The 10,604-nt window shown below is 41.4% G+C and overlaps 1 long non-coding RNA gene across 1 annotated transcript; it reads right to left on the minus strand.

The window, feature by feature from the left end:
* Positions 1–791: 791 nt before the first annotated feature.
* Positions 792–10,261, minus strand: LOC311439322. The gene is made up of 6 exons (XR_014694654.1): positions 10,186–10,261; positions 9,887–10,034; positions 5,797–5,879; positions 4,745–4,787; positions 2,408–2,502; positions 792–1,144 (listed from the first exon to the last, which is right to left on the minus strand). It is a non-coding gene; the product is annotated as an uncharacterized lncRNA (long non-coding RNA).
* Positions 10,262–10,604: the final 343 nt, after the last annotated feature.

A 10,604-nucleotide genomic window follows, 5' to 3' on the forward strand; every position in this document is an offset into this window, starting at 1 on the left:
TTCAAAGACTGATGTGCCTTTGAACTGAGTATCTAAATTCCTTATGTTCTCTTGGACTTCCTTGGCCACTTTAAATTGAAATGCAGGTTTAAAACTGTAACAGTTCAGAAAGGTACAACTGGAGAGTGTACCATGTGTCTCAAAAAAGTAGCTTCTTCAGGAAGCAAAATTAATAATCTGGGACTCTTCAGTCTGGGATAAGAAGACTGAGGAGAACACAGTAGAGGTCTATAAGGTCCATAAAATCATAAGTGGTACAAAGAAATCAGATATAGAAATAATGTATTTGGTATTTTCCAGCACAAAACAACTAAGGAAACAATCAGCACTTTTAGAGCAAACAGAAGAGCTTTCTCACTCAGTAAGTACTTGTTGTGAGGATATCTTTAGAGCATGTAAATAGGTTCAAAAAGAAAATAGACAAATTCAGGGAGAAGAGGCCCATCAGGAGCTATTGATCCTGATGATCAGCTCAATTCCACAGCTCAAAAATTCTTCTAGTACATTTTTATGGATGCTGAATAGGTGTATCAGAGGCAGGCATATATATTCTAGTATAAGAATTAAGGAGCTTCAAATGAAACTGGAAGGAGGGGAAAGCTCAAAACAAGAAACATAGGGCACAAACAGTTTAAATGGGTTCAAGGGGAGACCAAAAACAAAGAAAAAAAAAAAAAAAGAAAGAAAAAAAAAAAAAGATGATTGAAGATTACCATTACAAAAGTCATTGATCTATAAATGATCAAAGAATATTCAATGTAAGTATCATATAAGCTTGCTCTGTTCTTAAACATTCTTTCTTCCACAACTACTGAACCCACCAAAGCCTATCTATATACACAGCCACCCTGTGTGACAGCTTACTGTGTACAGGATGAAACTACATGTTGCCCCTCAGCAGGGTGGGGGGAAAACACTTCAATGAAACAAGGCATGGAGCTGCTTTGGAGTGCTTGGCCATAGACATAAAATGATAGACACAATAGCTTTGAGGAATCAAATACATCACAAAAGTGAGTAATGAAGAGGATAATACCTTTTCCATATAGTTTATGATCAGTTCCATAAAAGTATTTGGCCTTCAAAATCTTACTGACCTCAGTAGTAGCTGGGTACTGCCTTTGTACCTGACAGCCTGACAGTGCTGGTAAAGGAAAAAAAAGAAAATCTAGATAAACAACCAGCTATGTGGGAACAACAACAACAACAACAAAAGTATCACAGTATTAAGTATAATAATCTGGGAGTTTCTTAATTAGCACTTCTTCCACGTGCTATCTAGAAGTTACTTTGGCTCAGCTTATCTGCAGAAGATGATATGCCTTCATCTTTGCAGCACAGGCTGTGGCCAACCAGCCACAGGAGTGGTCTGGTAAATGGCAAAAGCAATAAATAAACCTGTCCGAGAAAGATCAATGCTGTTCTGTCAGACTTGGGCAGATCCTAATAAGTGATGATTCCACTGTGCTCTTCAACAGTGAATATTCCAGGAACAGAAAGCAAGTGAACCCTGTGAAAGCTCAAGACTGACAAATTTGATAAATGATGCTTCAGCTCTCCTCCCCACACACAACCTCTCCAACGAGTGATACAGCAAACCATGAAGGTGGACAGTAAATATTTGTAATGCAATGCTGCTGAGAAATGGCAAGAGCAAAAGGAAACAGAGAGAGAGATATTCTTGCATCTGTGGTCAGACAGACTTCCATCCTAAGCTTTGCTAGGAAAAGGGACAGAAGCAGTTCCCTTGGGGCTAGCTTTGGAGTTGTTTGTGATTTCCCATGTGGTTCTGCTTTATTTGGTACTACTCCACGTTGCGGGTACCTTAGCTTCTGCCAAATCCCAGCCTAAGGATCTAAGCCCCTCCAGAACAGGTGGTCCTACTGACTGTCTTTGCTGCCCCATACCAATGAATGAGGCACTCATCGGCCTTATCAGAACAAGGTTTTCTCCTCAGATTTCCCCAACAGGGAAGTTGTCACAAGAGGTGCTTAGCCTACAACAATATGAAGTAAAACTCCCACTGACTTCAATATGGGAATAACTTGAATGCTTCCATGCCTGGGAAATGGACATTTGTACCTTCACAAGGCCTACATATTCACTAGGGAGGTTTTTGACTTCCAACTGAGAAATAATTAAGATGCCAAATACTTGGACATTAGATTTATACCACAATGGCTAACTCAGCCCACCAGTTTACAGGTGGTGTGACCTTCCTACTGTTCTCTGAAGAAAAAAACCACCACCAACAACAACAAAAAAGTGTGCATATTTTTGAATACCTGTGAGCTCAATCAAATGACTAAGACAAAAATGCAGAAGATTATAACCTTAAACTGAAATATTATAATCTTACACTTTCCTTCTATGTTTTAGCATTTTTTAGCATTTTTCTCATTCTCACATTAAGATGTACTTGTGAATCCTGAAGCATTGCCTTCTGCTTTCCCATATAGTCCTGGCTTTGCTTGTGAAGCAGTCTTTCCAATACTTGTGTGTCTGCAAGGGAAAGAATATATTTCTAAGGCACATCTGACATCTGCAGAGGGGAGAAAGTTAGTTCTGCAGTTCATTAATCCAAACAGCAGCTCTTCTGTGCACAAAAGGTTTCGCTTTTTTTTTTTTTTTCCCTAGTCAAATTGCTATGCCCTGTATATATGTTCAGGTGTAAAATCTGCAAAAGGTAATTACTTTCCAAGAGTGCTATCAAAGCTGGGGCACTCTCCTCAGCACATAAATCTGAGGCAGCCGCGCATGTCTCCAGACCTGAGGAGGCTCCTTGAAGAAATATAAAAACTCTGAATTTCCCTTTTCTTATTTAAACACCTGTGATTTCCTCACAGAGGCAGCGAGTGCCAAAGCCCCACATAAATGGTTTGTAATGCAGTTTTGAATCAAGCCCTGAAGGATTATTAAAGTAATCCATCTTAATTATAGTGAAAAACTGTTACTGGCCTTACATAATAATGTTTCGTTTAAAATTTCCACTTAGGTCTGCTTTCCTCCCTCTCATGCTTTCCTCTTTCCCCTGCTGTATTTTTCCTTTTTCTGTCTTTGAAGAGAATTATTGAACACCTTTGAAACTCAATAGAATATTTGTAGGGTGGTGGGATGACCTTGTGATTAAGGTGAAGGTCTAAGAATAATGACACTTTAGATTTTCCTAATTATGTCTGACCAAGGTTCTCTGTTCCATGAGTGAATTTCTGGTCATCTTTGCAGTTCCAGCCAAGAGCAGAGATGAATGATATGAAATGCCATAAAGGTTCACCTCTGCCCCAGTCTAAATACATTTATCTATCTGTCCTATAATTTACATTACCTGTGCTGCTGGTGCCAATAAAATATGCCTCTTCAAGGGGAGGCTGTACCTCTTAAAGTCTTGTTAATGCAATAAGATCCCAAGTAGGGAGAGAAAATTATTATTCTGTGCTGGAAGAATGATTAGATGATTAGGACTATAAGAGTTTGATAAAGACTTCAGAAGATATACACCCATTGTCTCAAATGATGTGGCATTATTATTGTCATTCATTTTCAGGTGAGGTTTTGAGTTCTATGAAGAATAACCGATATGCCATGTTTGGGCTGTGTATGGGGACCTGCCACTGGTTCCCTGGGTGTTATCATGCCCAGTGTTTTCATCTCAGCTTCAAAAGCTGTGCATGAAATGCTTGCTGCCATGCACCTCCTTCTCCAGGCAACAAGCCTGTGCCCACATCTGGTATTTTGGAAATATAGACAGAGTCCTAAGCAGAAACATATGTGAACTTTTTGCTCAAGCATCTTTAAGTGTTTGGTGAGCCATGTTTCAGTCCCCTAGTTTATAAAATGATATGTAAAATTTGTCAGCCATCCTTCAGAGTCTTAGTCATCACCAACACAAGGTTGTGAACAGGCTACCCAGGATGAACCTAAAGCATATATTCAGCTGTATATTCAGCTGCCCCTTTGCTCCTCTAGAGATCTCATAGCAATCCCCTCTCTCTTTTCAAGCCTGTGTGACTAAGGAAATCCCCTTTCCCACTGCCTCAGCCAGAACTCAGTGCAATGAAGTGACTTCCCACCAGTCTTCATCTATCATCTCAAAATAGCCTTCTTATCTTTTTGTTATGGTTTGGTCCTAAAGCTTTTGGAAGGCTTTCATAGCTATCTTTTCTAGATTTTGCTTTTCTGTAGCTTAAAAAAAAAAAAAAAAAAAAAAAAAGGAGTTGTATTTTATCCCTCTTATGTCAGTAGAATAGGATCAAACACAGCAGAACCTCTCTCAGCCAAAAGGTATTTGTTGTTCATTGCCACTGTTGGCAATGCCACGTGCAGCTGTGGATATCAGTCACAGCACATAAAGCTTTGGCCAATTGGCCCTGCTGGTTTAAGGTGGCCTCTAAGTCACTCAATGGGGTTTGTGTTTCTGTCATTTAAAAATCAAAAATTAAAAAAAAAAAAAAAAAAAAGAGAAAAAAAATGCAAACCTATGAACTTTTTTTTTCTTTTCAGTTTTACACCTGTACAAAATAACAAGAAGGAACTGTAATGCTCAGGAAGAGCTCAGCTAGCCCCAAGAGAATCTCACTTCTTGACAATTCAGGTAACCTCATGAAACATTTGTTTCTTCCAGTCAATTGCAACATATACATTATTTACATTAATTGCTTTTTAAATTAAAGTTGTCATCCATTATTCCCTTCATTGTGTACAGTAAAGAGCTGATCCAAAATGCTTTCCATGTAGAGATACTTACTTTCAACATCTCCTTCTGAGTTTTTTGGGGGATTGTCCATGTGCTTTATTGAAAAAAAAAAAAAAATCATCTCAATTTTACATATACAATGCTTGAGAAAATAGAAACACAAAAATTGATCCCTGGGGTAAGCTGAGAATCTTGCTACACATAAATATCTACTCTGCATAATTTCTGGGCACATTACAGTCAATATCATTATGGAGACATCAAGCTTAGAAGTCTTGGCTCATCTATATGGTAAAGGGAAACCAGGTTTATGGCAAACCCAGCTACTGATCAACATTTCCAAGATTAAAGTTTAATTGAGTCAATTATTCTTCTCTTGCTCTCCCATGGAAGAAAAGGTTAAGCTAAATTTAAATAAGCCACGTTGATCTCTACATTATTCATTCAGTCACTGATATATCACTGTCTTGATAATTTATGGGTTCTCAAAGCTACCGTGATGTTTACCGCCCATCCCAACATTTTCAGTAATCATCGATTAAGATGTCCCTTGGTTCCCAATTCATTTCAATTCTGATAGATTTGTAGAAATTGATCAAAAATACTATTCAATCATTGTTTCACGTGGAGCTTTCTGACCTCACTGCATGGTATCAACATTCATTTTGTGATGAAGTGGATGTCTCCAAGCTAAAGCTTCAGATATTAAAGACCTACTATTAATGTTAGCAACTATTTAATGCTGCAGCACTTGTAAGCCTACCTTTTTATGTTAGTTTTACATAAAATCTTTTTTTATTTAGGGACATAAGACATTTTGCCTTTTGTTTTAAAGCATGTTTTAAGCAGTATTTTCAAATAGAGGAAAGAAACACAAGAACCTAAACACCATTTTCAAAAAGTTTTTAGGCACTGAGATCCATTTTCTGCGATGCATTTTGTCCTGATGCAATCACTAGAGCTTCTTTGAAAACCTTAGAAGCCTCAAATGCAAGGATTTACTAAATCTGCATCCAAGCGTCAGCATCGAGTCAAGCCTTGCTGCTTGAGCTGCCTCTGAGTTCAGCGAATAGAAAGCAAGCTCCCACAGGCAACCCACCAACTTTAAGGTGTTTGTGAGGTAGCTGGAAAGAAACTGTCTTCCTGCGAGTACTCACATCTCTCCTTTGACCACAAAGGGAAGCAACTGTGACCAAAAGAGCAGTACAATGTGCAGTCAGCAATAGCAGAAATTTAAAAGACACTTAATAATGATGACTTGCAGCAAGCAACACTACATTAAATAGAGGAAAACATTTCCTCAGACAAATTAGAGTACTTTTTTAAGTGACTTGGGCAGTTGGAAGCTGGACACCACTTCCTTTCAATGAAACTCCACCTGTAGACACGTTCGAGTGTAGCCCTGCTTTGTGTTACAAGTTCAAAGCATAAGATCAAAAAGTCACATTTTCAAGATTAAACTTGGCACTGTGAAAAGATTTCATCTCATCAAACTACCATCATCAAAGCTTAAAACCTAGCTTTCTGATCACTGTCCTAACACTTGTCCTCCTAATGAGACATCATATTCTTAACTGCACCATTCCTAGCCCCATGACTACCAGTGTAGCCCAGCCCTCCTGTTGCACACTCCTCCTCTCTCCTTAGTAAAGCAGAGAAAAGAAAGAAAACAATGCCTGAAAATTAGGGATATAACAGACCACCCAACAGCAGATAGTCATAACAATGTATTTCCTCTGTCACACTTCCTACAATGAAATGATCATTAAAATCAATGATCCATACATAGATACTTCACATTTCACCCACAAGTATGATAGGGGGCGGAAAGGGGAAGGGATAGACAGGGAATGGTATTTTTGTAAGAGCATGGGGCACACCTTCTTTGTAGGTCTTAATGACAGCTCCAGATCTGCAAAAAACCTTTCATTGCTCCTGTTGAGTTTGTCAGCCATCTAGTACTGATGAAAACAGCAGCCTTAAAAAGCAAAAGAAGGCCAAAAGATTTGTGATAGAAAGCAGCACTGAAGCTATCAGGAGTTCAGTGAGCATACAGAAACATGTCAATCATTGTCAGAAACTCAAGAGATTAAAAAGGACACAAAAGCACAGTGAATGACAGCAGTAGGATGATCAGTTCTTTATATTGGCTGTTAAGCCACCAGACTGCTCGGAGTACCACCAATGGAGGTCCAGATCACTACTCCCTGTAGCTGATGGGATGGATATCAGGCTAGAAATTAGAATGGAGGCTGGCTTTGAAGGGCCCAAGAGGCAAGGAGAGAAATAGAAGTGTCTACAGCCACCAAGATCAAAGTATCATCTGTTCCCAGCTAAGAGGAGACTTTCTGGAAGGTCCAGGCAACACCTTGCCCCATCCCATCCCACGATTCACTGCGTGATGCCATCCATGAGGTGTGACTTGCTGGAAGGGGAGGACCTTGCTGTTGGGGTGGATGGCTTTCCCTGCCAGCAGCCAAAAAGGTACACCTGACAAAGCCTTCATAAGCAGTCACTGCAGGATGGAGAGAGGAATTTTTTCTTACTGCACTATATGCCAAATTGCTAAGGTACCTGTCACTCCAGGAGCAAAAGTCTCTCTACTGTTCTCTGCCCTGCTTTGCAAAACCTTCAGTCACACACATACACACACAAAAAGACAGAGAAGACCCCTGGTCACAACCTGCCCAGGTACTCTGCTATGTTCAAGCTGCTAATAAATAATTGACAGTGGGTCCCAGAACAGACAATGTCACTGTTGGCCCCCATCAAGTACTAGACATTTGGGAAATTTGTGTTTGTGTTCCTTTTCTGGCTTTGATTTGATTTTCTCACTCCCTTCCCCCTCCAGTTGCCCTAAAGCTGTAAGAATAATATAGGATCTGTCTCATCCAGTATCTGTGACAAGCATAGCTCTGCATGCATGGCCATGCAGAAGCAAGAGGTCTCCAAGTCTCCTGTGTCTGGCTGCCGAGTGTGAATTAACTCCATCGCCAGGCATTGCATTTCCAAGAGAGAATTGCTGCTCAAGTAAGATCCAGGCTGCCCTTTTCCCCATCCTTCTATTGATGGGCTTTATTTCCCTACACGCTCTGTGCTGCAGCATTAAGGGAGGTAGCGGGAGAACTTGAGAGCTGCCTGCCTTGGTCAGCAATGGCAGAAAGGATCCTGGTACATACTGGCACTGTGCTGAACTCAGTGCTAGACTTCTTGAAATGCTAAGATACTTATTAAAAACCCCACCCCAGAACCTTCCTTTATGTTTTCTTTTGCTCTCCTGTTTATAACACCTAAGGATACTGTGAGGGTGGGGTGAGTGGTGCCAGCACCTTCTGGGAGCAGGATGGCAATGGCTTGGCATAGACTGAAGAATAAGTCTGCTTGTTCTGAAATGGCAAAAAGGGATTGTTCCAGCCTGGCACAGCCGGATATCATGAATCACAGACAGATTTTCCCCTGTGCTTCTGCCTGATTCCAAGCTTGTGTGTTTACATTTTCACCCGGCATGTCTCCTTGAGTATTACTGCAATGCAAGAAATCATGAAGAGCAGCACTGTCCTGTGGCTGGTGCCTCTGCCACCACTCTGCTGCATGTCCAAGGCTTGCTGTCCTACTCTGTCTTACCTGTCCCTGCTGCAGTTCATCTCTGGTCTAGAGCAGTGGTACTCTTAAGGTCACTAGATGGTGTTTAGTACTTCACAAGACGCATCCAGTGCCTCAAAACTGCAGCTTTGGGGATGTCTGGACTCCCCTGGAGCCCACAGGCAAAAGGAAAGGTGGTGCAGTCAGGCATCTGGATTTGATGCCCCAGAGAAACCCTCTCAGTTTAGCTGGAATTTCCCAAAGGTTTTCATGGCCTTAAAAGTGAGGCTGTTGCTAGGCTGAGTGCTGCAGATGGACATTTACATTTCAGTCTTTCTCTGCAGCAACAGGCAGGCACATGTGTTTGAGGAAAGCAACAGAGTGTATATGAGTGACTAGTTGTTCCTGACACAACTGCACTGCTTTTTCAGTCTCTGTTTGCTAATGGAACCTGAGAGCAAAAAAGACACTAGTAGTTCTTCATTAAAGTCATCTGCTTTCTCTGTCTGTTTATTTCCATTTTTAAAAGGCCACCTTCATAACTCAGAGCAGCCTGCCCTCCTCGCTGTTACCAAAGAGAATTTCAAGCAGGCTTAGACTTTATCCTCTTTCCTGACTAATAGATCCTCAATTCCAAAACACCACTCTGCACTCTGCAGGACATGGGGAAAAATTGCAGCAAGGGGATGCTCAATAGGAAGAAAAGATCCGTGCTCTCCAGAAGCATAAATACTCAGCACACAGGCTGCAACTTCTGGCTCTCCTCATCTCAGCCTAAGATGTTTTGTTGCAAATTTATGATGCCATCTTGAGTACCAAGGGTAGCTTCCTGGCTCTTTTTTCGTTGTTGCATTTTTCCTAGCTGACAGATATCTGCCCATATCTTCTACTCCTGGCTCTGATTTAAAGTTGTCTTTGCCAGTCAAATTTAGCACTTGCTCATTCTAGATGACTGAAAGTAAGGCCAGGTGTGGGAAAGCAGCTTTGAGTTACATTGTGCAGCTTTTCTCTCTGTGTCTCCTGCCAAGGACACAGGGTAGTTATACTGGCTGCTTCCCATGATGTCTTTTGCAAATCTTTAAGAATAAATAAATAAATAAATAAATTAATTAATTAATTAATGTGGGGAGTGCGGGGGGAGAGGGAGGAGGAGGAGGAGAATTCACTGATAGGGAAGCTCTTAAGCTGCAAATTCTTGTTTGTTTCATTTGTTGCCTAGGCCCCAGTTAATTCCAGGACAAGCCTGGATTAAGAAGTAATGCAAGTCATCTCCCACGTATACTTGTTAACCTCTGCTTAGGGAACCTGTGAACTGTGCAGGTGAGCAGAGAGAGGTTGCCCAAGCCACATGCCTGCCTAATGGGGAAGAATTCATTTCACAAGTGCATAAGAGAAGTAGAAAAGCAGTGGGTAAAGCAAGTAATCCCTTTCCTGACATGTGGCCAGGGGTTATGCAGTCTGCTCAGTCAAAATTTCCTGAGCCAGAGGTTATATGCCTATTTCTGCATTAATAGCCTTGGATGGAGGAATGTGTTCAACTGTCTGGGGGTTTTGACCCACAGCTAATTGCTAATACCTGTAACAGATGGTAAAAGGTCTGCTTTTCCTTACCTTTTCATTCCTGTTGCTGAACTGCTCCACTGGGTGCTCTCATCTCATGGTGAACTTCCTGTCTCAGGCTCTCCTTGGACAGCAGCAGTAGACACCAACTCTGGGCAAGGAAGACTGCAGGACTCTGCGCTTTGGAACCCTCTGCATACTGAAAAAAAAAAAAAAAAAGAAAAAAAAAAAAAAGAAAACACAAAAACACGCAGCCCTGTGCTGCTGACTGCCATCATCAAGTGACAGTGCTGGCATGACACCCACCTTCATAGCGTGCACCCCTAATTTGGCATCAAAAACATACATACCTGGGAAGGGTGTGTTGTCTTGAAGGGTGTTAAAGAATCTAAGCCAGAAACCAAACTCCTTCAGCCATCTTCCCCTAAAGGACCAAGCAGAAATACCATTCCTTTCTCCATAGTGGTCCACTTGCCTGGTAGACATACAATTTCTTCCTTGAAGGGATGCCTTTCCTTCACAGCTGACAGAAGACGCCTCCGGAAGCTGTAAGGTGGTGCTCCATTTCCAACTGCATTGCCAATGCCTGCGTCTTTAGCAGGGGATCCCAGCAACCTGGCTTCCCTGACCTCTAATTCCACACAACTGGCTCCGATGTCCCAGCACCGGAGCAGCCAGTTGACAAGCTGCTCACCTCTACAGCAACCAAAATCTTTTTGCACACCAAATCACAGAATAACCTAGGTTGGAAGAGTCTTCCAAGATCACC

The sequence above is a fragment of the Aythya ferina genome (assembly GCF_964211825.1).
Source record: "Aythya ferina genome assembly, chromosome: 6".
Taxonomy (NCBI): domain Eukaryota; kingdom Metazoa; phylum Chordata; class Aves; order Anseriformes; family Anatidae; genus Aythya; species Aythya ferina.